Source organism: Palaemon carinicauda, unplaced genomic scaffold (assembly GCF_036898095.1).
Source record: "Palaemon carinicauda isolate YSFRI2023 unplaced genomic scaffold, ASM3689809v2 scaffold108, whole genome shotgun sequence".
Taxonomy (NCBI): domain Eukaryota; kingdom Metazoa; phylum Arthropoda; class Malacostraca; order Decapoda; family Palaemonidae; genus Palaemon; species Palaemon carinicauda.
In genome coordinates this window covers 142,254-155,272 of record NW_027168571.1, presented here as the reverse complement: position 1 = coordinate 155,272, position 13,019 = coordinate 142,254, and the positions used below count along the sequence as shown (strand labels likewise).

The following is a 13,019-nucleotide window of genomic DNA, read 5'->3' as shown; positions in this document are numbered from 1 at the left end:
CTGCCGCAAAAACTGAACTCTGGGATTACATTGTAAACTTTGTCTTCTGGACGTAGTTGTTGAGGGCACTTACGTCCAGGACTGGCCTCCATCCTCCCGAGTTCTTGGGAACCAGGACAGCCTGTTGTAGAAGCCTGGTGATTTTGAGTCCCGTACCCTCTCTATCACCTTTTTCTCTAGCAAGAGAGACATTTGCAGCTGCATGGCCTGCCTCTTTGATTCTTCCTTGTATTTGGGAGAAAGATCCACTGGGTTTGAAATTAACGGGGAGTTTCGAGATAAAAGGGATTTTGTATCCCTTCTTTAACACTAGGATGGACCATGGGTCTGCTCCCTATTTCTCCCAGGCCTGCCAAAAATTGCTTAGCCTGGCCCCCACTGCTGTCTGAAGGTGCAGGCAGTCAAACTCTGCTTCTGCCTGACCTAGAACCTCTCTTTGTTCAGGCCCTTCTACTATCGGATCTGAAGCTGCCTCTACCGACTGTCCTTCCACGAAACAACTTTGTTGTTTGAGGGAAGGTAGAATCCTCCTTGAACCCACGGGTGGAGAAAGACGTTGGAAGAACCTTCCTTGCTGATTTAGAGACCAGGTCGTGAGTAGCCTTTTGAGTAAGGGCAGCAACCACCTCCTTTACTAGTTCCTGAGGGAAAAGAGAAGGAGAAAGAGGAGCATAAAGCAACTCTGACCTCTGGAACGGAGTGATTCCCATGGAGAGAAAAGAGCACATAGTTTCTCTCTTCTTAACAACTCCGGCTGTGAATAGGGCTGCCAATTCATTTGAAACATCTCTTACAGCTTTGTCCATGCAGGACATTATATGAATAAGATTAGGAGTCTCAGGGTCCTTTAAAGCAGAGACTTTCTTTCCCAAGGTACCCAGAGACCAGTCAGGGAAGTTAAAAACTTCAAAAGCTCTATATATGCCCTTGAGAAGATGGTCAAACTCAGATATGGACCATAAAATCTTCATTCTTCTCATAGCTAAGCGGCGAGAAGAGTCTACCAAACTTGAGAAGTCACCCTGAGCAGAGGCAGGAACTCCCAAGCCTAAGACACCTCCTGTTTCATACCATACGCTAGACTTGGAGGCTAACTTGGCTGGAGGAAAAGAGAAGTTTGTCTTTCCTGAAACTCTCTTAGATTAAATCCAATTCTCCATCAACTTTAATGCTCTCTTAGAACAGCGTGAGAACCATCTTAGTGAACCTTGACATTTTCGATGATAATCCCACTGTAAACTCCGATGGAGGAGAGCGAGGGGCTACAGGAGTAAAGCTGTCAGGAAATAATTCTGAGAAAATCAACATAATCTTCTTGAGATCAACAGAATGTTGTGGTGTTTTATTTCCTTCCTCCTCTGAGGCAATGTCCAATGGCTCATCCAGGGAGGAATGATCATCCTGATCCTCTTCAAAAATAATAGCAGCTAGTGTAACCGCTTCTCGTTCTGAAAGGCGCCGCTCGCGAGCGCAAGCGTCAGGCGCGATCAAGTCGTTTAGTTTGTTTGCCTACTTGGCGCTCAATAATATTGCGCTTGGCGTCACGTCCGTGCGCATGCTGTACTGAATCCGACAGATGTTTGGCGTCATGGTCTGCTTGACATGCGACGTCACATTCTTTTTGTTTCAAGTCACGCTTAGCTAGGCGTGCCATGTCACGTTCAGGTGCCTGGCGTGTTACTTCGCGCTCAGCTGCCTGGACGTTTGCTGTCAAGAGAAATAGGTACTCTATGAGCACTAGCAGACTTAGTAGAAGCAGTTCCATCACCCCGATCAACATCAGGTGTAAAGGTAGGCCGCCTCTGCGACATCGCGTCACGATCGGAATCATGACGAACCAACGCTTTGCTGACCGCGGGCTGATAAGAATGCATATACGTTGATAGTTGCTGCTTCATGTCAAGCAGCATAGAACACTTAGGATCAACTTTAGGCGAAACAGGAGTCGAAACTTCCATAGCGAATTCGCCCTCTTCGTCACTCGCATAACGCTCTACATAATCAGGAGATGAAATCCAGTCCGATGGAAGCGGTGGTGCATGCACCATAACACCAGACTCAGGAATAATCTCTGACACAGTCTGAATTATCCACTTGTCAATTTCCGACATTTTGTTTGTACGTTTAGGAGAGCATTGAGCAGACAATTGAAAGCGCTCTGGCGAATCCCAATAGCTACAGCTAGGCGCTTGCGGTGATGCATCGCGTCGCTGCGCGCCTTCATCCGCCTTTCTTCTAAGGGGTCTGGAAGCTTGACGCCAGACTTTGCAATGCATAGCTTCACCCAAGGATGAGGATAGAAACTTTACCTCACCTTTCCCATGGTGAGGGTGAGCGATCTGTGACATCAAGACAACAGGAACGCTCGAAAGTACGTCTGCGCGATTGATGACGCCTCTCGTTCCCTTTCTCCGATCGACTTTACTTCTCCCATGGATTCGGGAGCTTGCAGAGGTCTAAGGCTAGGTGAACGACAAGAACGCGCAGACGCACCCTCCACATCACTGAACACATCAAAAGCACTATTAATATTACCACTTTTAAGCAGATTAACTTCGGACATAATTTGGTCTCTGTCCGCTGCTATCGATTCCACCCTTGAACCAAGAGCCTGAATCACTGTCGTCATATCTTTCATTGTCGGCTCAGATTGAACAGGATTAGGTTCAGGATCTACCACTACAGGGGAAGAATTAGGTTCAATGACATTCGAAAATGATAAATCCCTTGATCGAGAGGAACTATTTCTGATTCTATCTCTTTCTAATTTGCGAGAGTAGCGTTCATAGGCCAACCACTGACTCTCGGATAATTCAGAACATTCTGGACATCTATCTTCAAAATTACAAATTTTACCCCTACATTTAATGCAAATCGTATGGGGATTAACAGAGGCTTTTGGAAGCCGAGTTTTACACCCTTTCACGCACTTCCTATATGAGGGGGAGGGGTCAGCCATTTTGAAATGTAAATAGAGAGATCAAAATCAAGCAAGGGTAAAAAAAATAATCCAATTAATGAGTACAATAATTGCGAGTCAAAACCAATAAACAACTGTACATCACCAAGAACACTTAATTCCTTAAAAACGCCAAGTGAATTTCCAAAGCTGTTGCCAATATGGCGGCAGCAGAAAATCTGATACTAGGAGGGATAGTTCGACCTAGCTCCGTGGTGGCGCTAGTGTATACCTGGCATATCTATGTGACTGCCACGAGTTTTGAATTTTCTGCCGGTCAGAAGAAAAAAGCTATTATACAGTATATAACCAGCGGGTAAGTTTAAATGTTTAAAAACGTAATTTAAGGCTGAGGAGACATAGAGAATTTTTCGACAGCATTAAGGCTATGGGTACAGAGAGAATTTATCAAAAACAATATTAGGTAATTTAAGGCTGCGGGGACATGGAGAATTTCTCTAAAGCTGCGGAGACATGGAGAATTTCTTGAAAACATTATTACGTAATTTAAGGCTGAGGGGATATGGAGAATTTTTTCGGAAACGTTATTACGTAATTAAAAGCTGCGGGGACATGGCGAATTTTTTTGAAAATGTTATTACATAATTCAAGGCCATGGGGGGACAGAATTTTTTGAAAACGTTATTATATAATTTATGGCTGCGGGGACATGGCGAATTTTTTGAAAATGTTCTTACATAATTTAAGGCTGCGGGGACATGGCGAACTTTTTTGAAAACATTATTAAGTAATTTAAGGTCCTGGGAACGGAAAATTTTTTTAAAACATCATTACGTAATTTAAGGCCTAGGGGACATGGAGAATTTTTTTGAAAACGTTGTTACGTAATTTAAGGCCGAGGAGACATGGAGAATTTTTTTGAAAACGTTGTTGCTTAATTTAAGGCCCCGGGGACATGGAGAATTTTTTGAAAACGTCATTATGTAATTTACGGCTGCGGGGACATGGAGAATTTTCCAAAAATGTTATTACATACAGTAATTAAAGGCTGCGAGGACATGGGAGAATCTTCCGAAAACGTTGTTACGTAATTTAAGGCTGCGAGGACGTGAAGAACTTCCCGAAAACGTTATCACGTAATTCAAGGCTGCGAGGACATGGGAGAATCTTCCAAAAACGTTGTTACGTACAGTAATTTAAGGCTGCGAGGGATATGGGAGAATTTTCCAAAAACGTTGTTACATAATTTAAGGCTGCGAGGACGTGGAGAACTTCCCGAAAATGTTACTACGTAATTTAAGGCTGCAAGGACAGGGAGAATTTTCCAAAAATGTTATTACTTACAGTAATTTAAGGCTGCGAGGACATGGAGAATTTTCCGAAAATGTTATTACTTACAGTAATTTAAGGCTGCGAGGACATGGGAGAATTTTCCGAAAACGTTGTTACATAATTTAAGGCTGCGCGGACATGGAGAACTTCCCGAAAATGTTGTTACGTAATTTAACGCTGCGGGGACATGGAGAACTTACTGAAAACGTAGTTACGTAATTTAAGGCTGCGCGGACATGGAGAATTTTCCGGAAACGATGTTACGTAATTTAACGCTGCGCGGACATGGAGAATTTTCTGAAAACGTTGTTACGTAATTTAAGGCTGCGGGGCCATGGAGAATTTTCCGCAAACGTTGTTACGTAATTTAAGGCTGCGAGGACATGGAGAATTTTCCGAAAACGTTGTTACGTAATTTAAGGCTGCGCGGACATGGAGAATTTCCCGAAAAAGTTACGTAATTTAAGGCTGCGAGGACATGAGAATTTTCCGAAAACGTTGTTACGTAATTTAAGGCTGCAAGGACAGGGAGAATTTTCCGAAAACGTTGTTACGTAATTTAAGGCTGCGCGGACATGGAGAATTTCCCGAAAAAGTTACGTAATTTAAGGCTGCGAGGACATGGGAGAATTTTCCGAAAACGTTGTTACGTAATTTAAGGCTGCACGGATGTGGAGAATTCTACGAAAACTTTGTTACGTAATTTAAGGCTGCGCAGACAAGGAGAATTTTCCGAAAACGTTATTACGTAATTTAAGGCTGCGAGGACATGGAGAATTTTCCGAAACGTTGTTACATAATTTAAGGCTGCGCGGACATGGAGAATTTTCCGAAAACGTTGTTACGTAAATTAAAGGATGCGAAGACATGGAGAATTTTCCGAAAATGTTACGTAATTTAAGGCTGACAGGACATGGAGAATTTTCCGAAAATGTTATTACATAAATTAAGGCTGCAAGGACAGGGAGAATTTTCCGAAAATGTTATTAAATAATTTAAGGCTGCCAGAACATGGAGAATTTTCCGAAAACGTTGTTACGTAATTTAAGGATGCGAAGACATGGAGAATTTTCCGAAAATGTTACGTAATTTAAGGCTAAGCGGACATGGAGAATTTCCCGAAAATGTTATTACGTAATTTAAGGCTGCAAGGACAGGGAGAATTTTCCAAAAATGTTATTAAATAATTTAAGGCTGACAGGACATGGAGAATTTTCCGAAAATGTTATTACGTAATTTAAGGCTGCAAGGACAGGGAGAATTTTCCAAAAATGTTATTAAATAATTCAAGGCTGCCAGGACATGGAGAATTTTCCGAAAACGTTATTACGTAATTTAAGGCCGCAGAACAAAGAAAATTTCTCTCAAACCTTTCCTACATAAATTAAAGATGTGGGGCGTGGAGAATTTCTCTAAACGTTTACTACATAACTCAAGGCTGCAGGCCGTGGAGAATTTCTCAAAAACGTAACTATATAATCTAAGGCTGTAAGACAGAATTTCGCTAAGACTTTGCTACATAATTCAAGGGTGCGGGACACGGAGAATTTATCTGAACCTTTACAGGAATACCTCGACATAAGAGTGTCTCAACATATGAGAAATCTGAGATACGAGAAAAGTTCGAGGAAATTTTTGCCCTGAGATACGAGACGGTTCCCTATGCAGCCAAGTGTGCGAGAGGCTGCTCACAAGGATAGCATCGCTCGCTCTTTCCAGTCGGATCTCCGTCGCTAGTTATCTCCGAGCATCGAGCATAGTGTTTGCATTTTTTTACGGTAATCAGCACAGAATTAAGTGAATAAGCAATGGATTCAAAGCAAGTGAGTGCAAACAAGGGTAGTGAAAAGAAAAAGCGTATGATGACAATCGAGATAAAGTATTAAATAATCGAAAAACATGAGCGGTGTTTGAAAGGAGTACAGTACATCAACAATATGTACCATCCACAAGCAGAAGGATGCTATAAAGAGCACCAAGCCTTCTAAAGGACTAACCATCCTTTCCAAGCTGCGCAGTGATATTCTTGACAAGATGGAGAGGCTTCTTTTGATATGGATAAAGGAAAAACAGTTGGCGGGAGATAGCGTGACCGAGACAATCATCTGTGAAAAGGCCAGCGGAATCTACGATGACTTGGAAGGAAAGCAAGCAGCTGGGAGAAGGGAGACTTCAACGCCAGCGGAAATCTTCAAAGCCAGTCGTGGCTGGTTGGATAATTTCAAAAAACGGACTGGGATACACTCGGCTATGAGGCATGGGGAAGCAGTAAGTTCTGACTCGAAAGCCGCGGCGGACTACGTCAAAACCTTTGCCTCAGTTGTTGCAGAACAAAGATACATCCCCCAACAAGTGTTCAACTGCGATGGAACTGGCCTCTTCTGGAAGAAGATGCCCAGGAGGACATTCATCACAACAGAGAAGAGACTACTGGGCCATAAACCCATGAAGGACCGGTTAACTCTAGCCTTGTGTGCCAATGCCAACAGTGACTGTAAGGTCAAGCCACTGCTGGTGTACCACTCGGAAAACCCACGTGCTTTCAAGAGCCAAAGGATCTTGAAAGAAAAACTGCAAGTGACATGGCGCGCTAATGCTAAGGCTTGGGTAAGGCGGCATTTCTTCACAGAATGGGTTAATCTGTGCTTTGGTCTGGCACTCAAAAAATATTTGGCCGAGAAATGTCTCCTGGTCCTCGACAATGGCCCTGGTCCTTTATCTCCCGCCCAACACCACGCCAGTCCTCCAACCCATGGACCAACAAGTAATTTCCAACTTTAAAAAAACTGTACACGATGCATTTGTTCAAGAAATGCTTCAATGTCTAAGAATTTCTCTAAAAGTTCACAACGTAACTTGAGATTGCAGGACACGGAGAATTTCTCTTAAACGTTATGTAATTTAAGGCTACAGAACAGAATTTCTCTAAAACGTTACTACGTAATTTACGGCAGTGAGACACGGAGAATTTCTCTGAAATGTTACAAAGTAATTTAAGGTTCTGGGACACAGAGAATGTCTAAAAGTTTACTACGTAATTTAAGGCTGCAGGACAGTGAATTTATCCAAGATGTTACTACGTTATTTAAGGCTGAGGGACAAAATTTCTCCAAAAGGTTACTAAGTACTTTAAGGCTGCGGGACACGGAGAATTTCTTTAAAACGTTACTACGCAATTTAAGGCCGAGACAGAATTTGTCTAAAACTTTGCTACGTAATTTAAGGCTGCAGGACAATGAGAATTTTTCTAAATTGTTACTGCGTAATTTAAGGCTGTGGGACAAAGCATTTCTAAAACTTTACTGCGCAATTTAAGGCTGCGGAACAAGAATTCCTCTAAACCTTTACTATGTCATTTAAGGCTTCGGGACACGGAGAATTTCTCGAAAACGTTATTATAATTTAAGGCTGCGGGACACAAAATTTTTCAAAAACATTCCTTCGTAATCTAAGGCTACACGTTAAGGAGAATTTCTCTAAAACATTACGATGTAATTTAAGGTTGCAGGACACAGAGAATTTATCTTAGACGTTACTATGTTAATTAATGCTGCGGGACATAATTTCTCTACGTACTTTAGGGCCAAGGGACACAGAATTTGTCGTAAACTTTCCTACCTAATTCAAGGCTGCAGGTCAAGGAGAATTCCTTTAAATAATTACTATGTACAGTAATTCAAGGCTGCGGAACAAGAATTTCTCTAAACCTTTACTATGTAACTTAAGGCTGCAGGACACATCGAATTTCTCAAAATCATCACTACAAAATTTAAGTTTGCCAGACAAAGAATTTAGTAAAAAATTTTACTACGTAACTTATGGATAGAGGAACAAAGGGAATTTCTCTAATAAAACGTTACTAGTTACACGAATTTAAGCATGCAGGACACGGATGAAAGAAGAACGACGGTTAGGTAATGGTTGCCGAGTGTTATAGACTTTGAAATCATGCGACTAACAAAGGTCTATAAATGCACATTACTTCGTATGGTTATATCGGTTGGTTTCCTCATTGTATTTATGATAACGTTTCTTACTATAACTTACTTACGATTGTTAATAAAAGAAACTAAAAATGAAAATATATAAATGATTAGATGCACAACTAAACAGTCTTCACATGGGGACAACGGTTTAAAAATAGGGCGCCACCTACAATTCGTGACATCAAACAAGTAAAACCTTATCATGAGTCACACAAAACACAAACTATGATTTGACCTTTCACATAAATTAGTTTGTAAGAGAAATGGCTATAATGCTGAGTTTTTTACAACGACTTTAGCAACATAACGAGTTATTACACCTGTAATACACAGATAAAAAAAAAAAAAAATGAAAATGAACGTTGATTAGCTGGTCGGCGCGCTAATTGGTCTTGGCTTAATCCACATAAAGACATTAACAAGTTAGCCCCAAACTTAACCTTTGGTTGTATATATGGTAAAAGTGTTCAGCACAATTACAGGATATGTCCCATTCTACAAACTTAACAGGGGTATGAATGTAGATTAACCCTTTTACCCTCAGGCTATTTGGAACTTTCCGACACTTAACCCCCAGGAGTTTTTTTTTTTTCAAGCACATTTTGCTGTATATTTTTTTCAAATTGCTCTAACAGCCTTAATTTTCGTCACAGAGAGGTCAGGTTGGTCTCATTCTCTTGGAAAATGCCTGAAGTTTCTCAAAAAAATTATCAAAAATATGCCAAAAAAATGTAAATGGCAGTTTTTTGCAAGGACGTACCGGTATGTCTATGGGGGTAAGGGATGAGTTTTGTGAAACGTACCAGTACGTCCTTTGGGGGTAAAAGGGTTAATAGAATTAAATAAACCTCAAGATGATGGGTAAATAAACAGTCGCCAATCGGGTAGTTATCAAATCAAGCAGCAAGTCGTGTTTGGAGGTAATTTTACGACCATGTAACTTGGCCGTTTTAGTAACCCACGCATTATAACGACAAGTTCCCTATCAAACTTCTCATATTTATTGAACTAGTATGAACTGGAAATTTACAAGACATGTCCCAACTAACTACATACTTAACAGAGAGGTAAGAATGTACATACGTAGATGGGTCTTCATAAAAGCTGCATAAATAGTAAACTAGAACAAAGAAGAAGAGAAGATAATATGGAATGTTCTGTTTACGAAAGAGGGAATAAAAATATATCAGATGTGGAAAGATAGAAGAAAATCAAAGAATTAGAATAAAGAAGAAAGCTAAGGTGCCGATGGAAAGGTGAAACCCTCCACCCACAACGGAACTGAACACGTCATAACCGAAGACTATGCAGGAGCTACCCATGACTGGAGTGCGGACCGGACTAAACATGGGAAAAAGTTGGGGTAAATCTTTTCATTTCATTTTAAGCCTTAAAAAACAAGAATATCATGCAATTGTTGGAGGTTCGAATGTTTTTGATAATGATTTCTGAAGGTAATCTATGGTTTTTGAGCTATGGTGGGTTGATTAACCTAACTGAAAAGCTATGGCTTTGCACTAGATATTGTCATCAATCACATACGAAACACCTTAAAATATACAGTGTATCAATCTAATTGTACGACATTTAAATTTTGTTTCCGCAAATCATAAAAAAAGTCATCGTAATAAAAAATCCGTTACCATAATCAAAACAAAGTAATAGTAACGAGGCAAAACAATTGGAGCTTTTGCTTTCCAGGTCTTCTGGATGCATAGATAAGGGATTTTGACGAAGGAAAAATCTATTTCGGGGCGAGGGACCTATGTCGCCCCGTGAAATGCTCCTTCTACATCATTTCTAAGGGATAAATACTGCTAAATAAACCAGAGAAAAAAGTTGCATGGAATGCCAGGAATAAACCCAGCTCGCTCACTCTAATCGAGTGTCGGTATAGTAACTGGGGCGTGTTAGAACCACGACCAGAGGTCCCTCACCAATTAGTCCTCTCCTTCCTCAATATCCCCCGATACAAGGTGCCGTTGATTTTCCACGGAGGCCTGTGCAAGAGTTCATTGCATTACAAATACCTCCTTAATTTACTGAGGTAACGATTTAATATTTTTGCTCTGCCGTATGTTCACTCTGCTCGCGATTAAATATCATCTCATTGCTCTATGTTTCGCTAAACGCCTTAGCCCAATGGGCTAGTATTTCAGCCTTAAATATCAATGATACAAATTAAGAATTTGACAACCTCAGTTACTACCCAGGGATTCACGGCTACAGGTTTAAATGAATGTACTAGTACTCTATTGGAATATGCTAATTAACCCTTTCGCCCCCAAAGGATGTACCGGTACGTTCTTGCAAAACACTGTTATTTACATGTTTTTGCATATTTTTGATAACTTTAAGAGAAACTTCGGGCATTTTCCAAAAGAATGAGACCAACCTGACCTCTCTATGACAAAAATTAAGACTGTTAGAGCAATTTGAAAAAAAATATATAGCAAAATGTGCTCGAAACTTAACCTTATGGTGGGGGTACAAGGGTTAAAAGTTTTGACATAAAAATTTTCCCCATAAATAAAACTGATTTGACAATTGACAAGAAAGTTATTACCTGTCCCAACAAATGACATTTAGCCCCCAAAAGCTAAAAGAGTAGCTTGGCATATACCAAAAAAAAAAAAAAAAAAAAAAAAAAAAAAAAACACTGCAATTCCCATTGCATTGAAATTTATATTTAGTATTCTTTTTAAACAAAACTAATCCTCTTGGAAACCGGAATCCATTTCGGGTCAAGAGCACCTATAGTCAAATTTTTTTTAGCGAGGCAGATTTGCACAGACTCTCAGCGGTGCCCTTTTAGCTCGGAAAAGTTTCCTGATCACTGATTGGTTGGACTTGATAATTCTCACCAATCAGTGATCAGGAAACTTTTCTGAGCTAAGACGGCACCACTGCGAGTCGATGCAAATCTGCCTCGCTAAAAAAAAAAAATTAACTATAGTTCCTTGATCCGCAGCTTGCAGATTTTGGTTAATTTACAATTCCAGATTCCCCTTTATAAATTTTTCCCCACATGCAAAATCAAAATTACAAACACTGAACAAGCATAGTGGTTATTAACCCTTTTACCCCCAGGCTCTTTGGAAATTTCCAACCCTTAACCCCCAAGGGGTTATTTTTTTCCCAGCACATTTTGCTGTATATATTTTTTTTTTTAATTGCTCTAAAAGCCTTAATTTTTGTCATAGAGAGGTCAGGTTGGTCTCATTCTCTTGGAAAATGCCTGAATTTTCCCAAAAAAAATTATCAAAAATATGAAAAAATAAATTTTTATAGCATTTTTTTGCAAGAACGTACCGGTACGTCCATGGGGGTAAAGGGATGGCTTTTGTGAAACGTACCAGTACGTCCTTTGGGGGTAAAAGGGTTAACAAATTCAAAAAATTTCCCATAACACTCTTTTGACACTAAGATAAATATTTTCAGAATAAGAAAACAAAGAGCTCTACTCTACTCTTAACCCTTTTTCCCCCAAAGGACGTACTGGTACGTTTCACAAAACCCATCCCTTTACCACCATGGACGTACCGGTACGTCCTTGCAAAAAAATGCTATAAAAATTAGTTTTTCATATTTTCCAAGAGAATGAGACCAACCTGACCTCTCTCTGACAAAAATTAAGGGTGTTAGAGCAATTTAAAAAAAATATACTGCAAAATGTGCCTGGAAAAAAATAACCCCCTAGGGGTTAAGGGTTGGAAATTTCCAAATACCCCGGGGGTAAAAGGGTTAATAATAGAGGTGAGAATCAATCAAAACACGTTACAAAAAATTACTGCTACTTGAAGTCCTGTCATAAATCAAAAATTCAGGAAATAAATCAAACTACTGTTAACAAAGGTACCTTACCTACTGTACAGTACATATTGCAGTCAGACATTAGAGCCAAATTTATAAGAATATGATAAAAAAGGGATTACAGTATGTGATAAACTAGTCATCCATTTCCACAAAAACTAAATTTTCAGCTAGCAGTAGAATTTGACACCATATACTATATCAAGCTTAATGAAAATCGTCCTCAACTTGCTAAACCATCATTATTATTATCCAAGCTACAACCCTAGTTGGAAACGCAAGATGCTATAAGCACAAGGGCTCCAATAGGGAAAAATAACCCAGTGAGGAAAGGAAAATAAGGAAATAAATAGATGATAACAAATTAACAATAAATCATTCTAAAAACAGTAACGACAAAACAGATATGTCATATATACTGTAAAAGACTATAAAAAAACAAGTGCCACAAGCTCAAGTCTGACAGATTTTACAAAAGAATTATGATGATAAAGACATTTTGGACCTATATTGTGAATGAGCAGAGGAAATGTACCTAAGAAATTAATAAAAGTAGTGTTATTTTCGAAGGTAACGGACCTTTACCTATAAAAAAAAAATATTTTTCCCCTAGGTTACATTACCCTGTAATAAATTACAATAGAACTGATTAATTTTACACCATATATTATGTCAAATTTGGTGAAACTTGGGCTCAACTTGCTAAACAATCTTAGAACAACAAGTGTCATAAGCTTAAATATGACACTTACATAAGAATCATAAAGAAAAAGTTAATTTGGACCTATAACTTATCCAGCAGAGAAAATGCACATTAGAAATTAATAATAACATGATTTGGGACACATTATTAAAGAAGACGAAGCTAATTTTCAGTTTTAGTTCAGTTTTACGGGTTTATTTCTCGCCCTCCATCAAACACTAAAGGTCTGTTCAGGCGGGCCTTGGTGTGTAAAAAAAATTTGACC

General features: G+C 39.5%; 1 protein-coding gene across 7 annotated transcripts in view; it reads right to left on the bottom strand.

Moving 5' to 3' along the window:
- The window catches only part of LOC137635260 (hepatoma-derived growth factor-related protein 2-like), an 83,372-nt gene that overhangs the window by 68,789 nt on the left and 1,564 nt on the right, over positions 1-13,019 (bottom strand). The window lies entirely within an intron of this gene.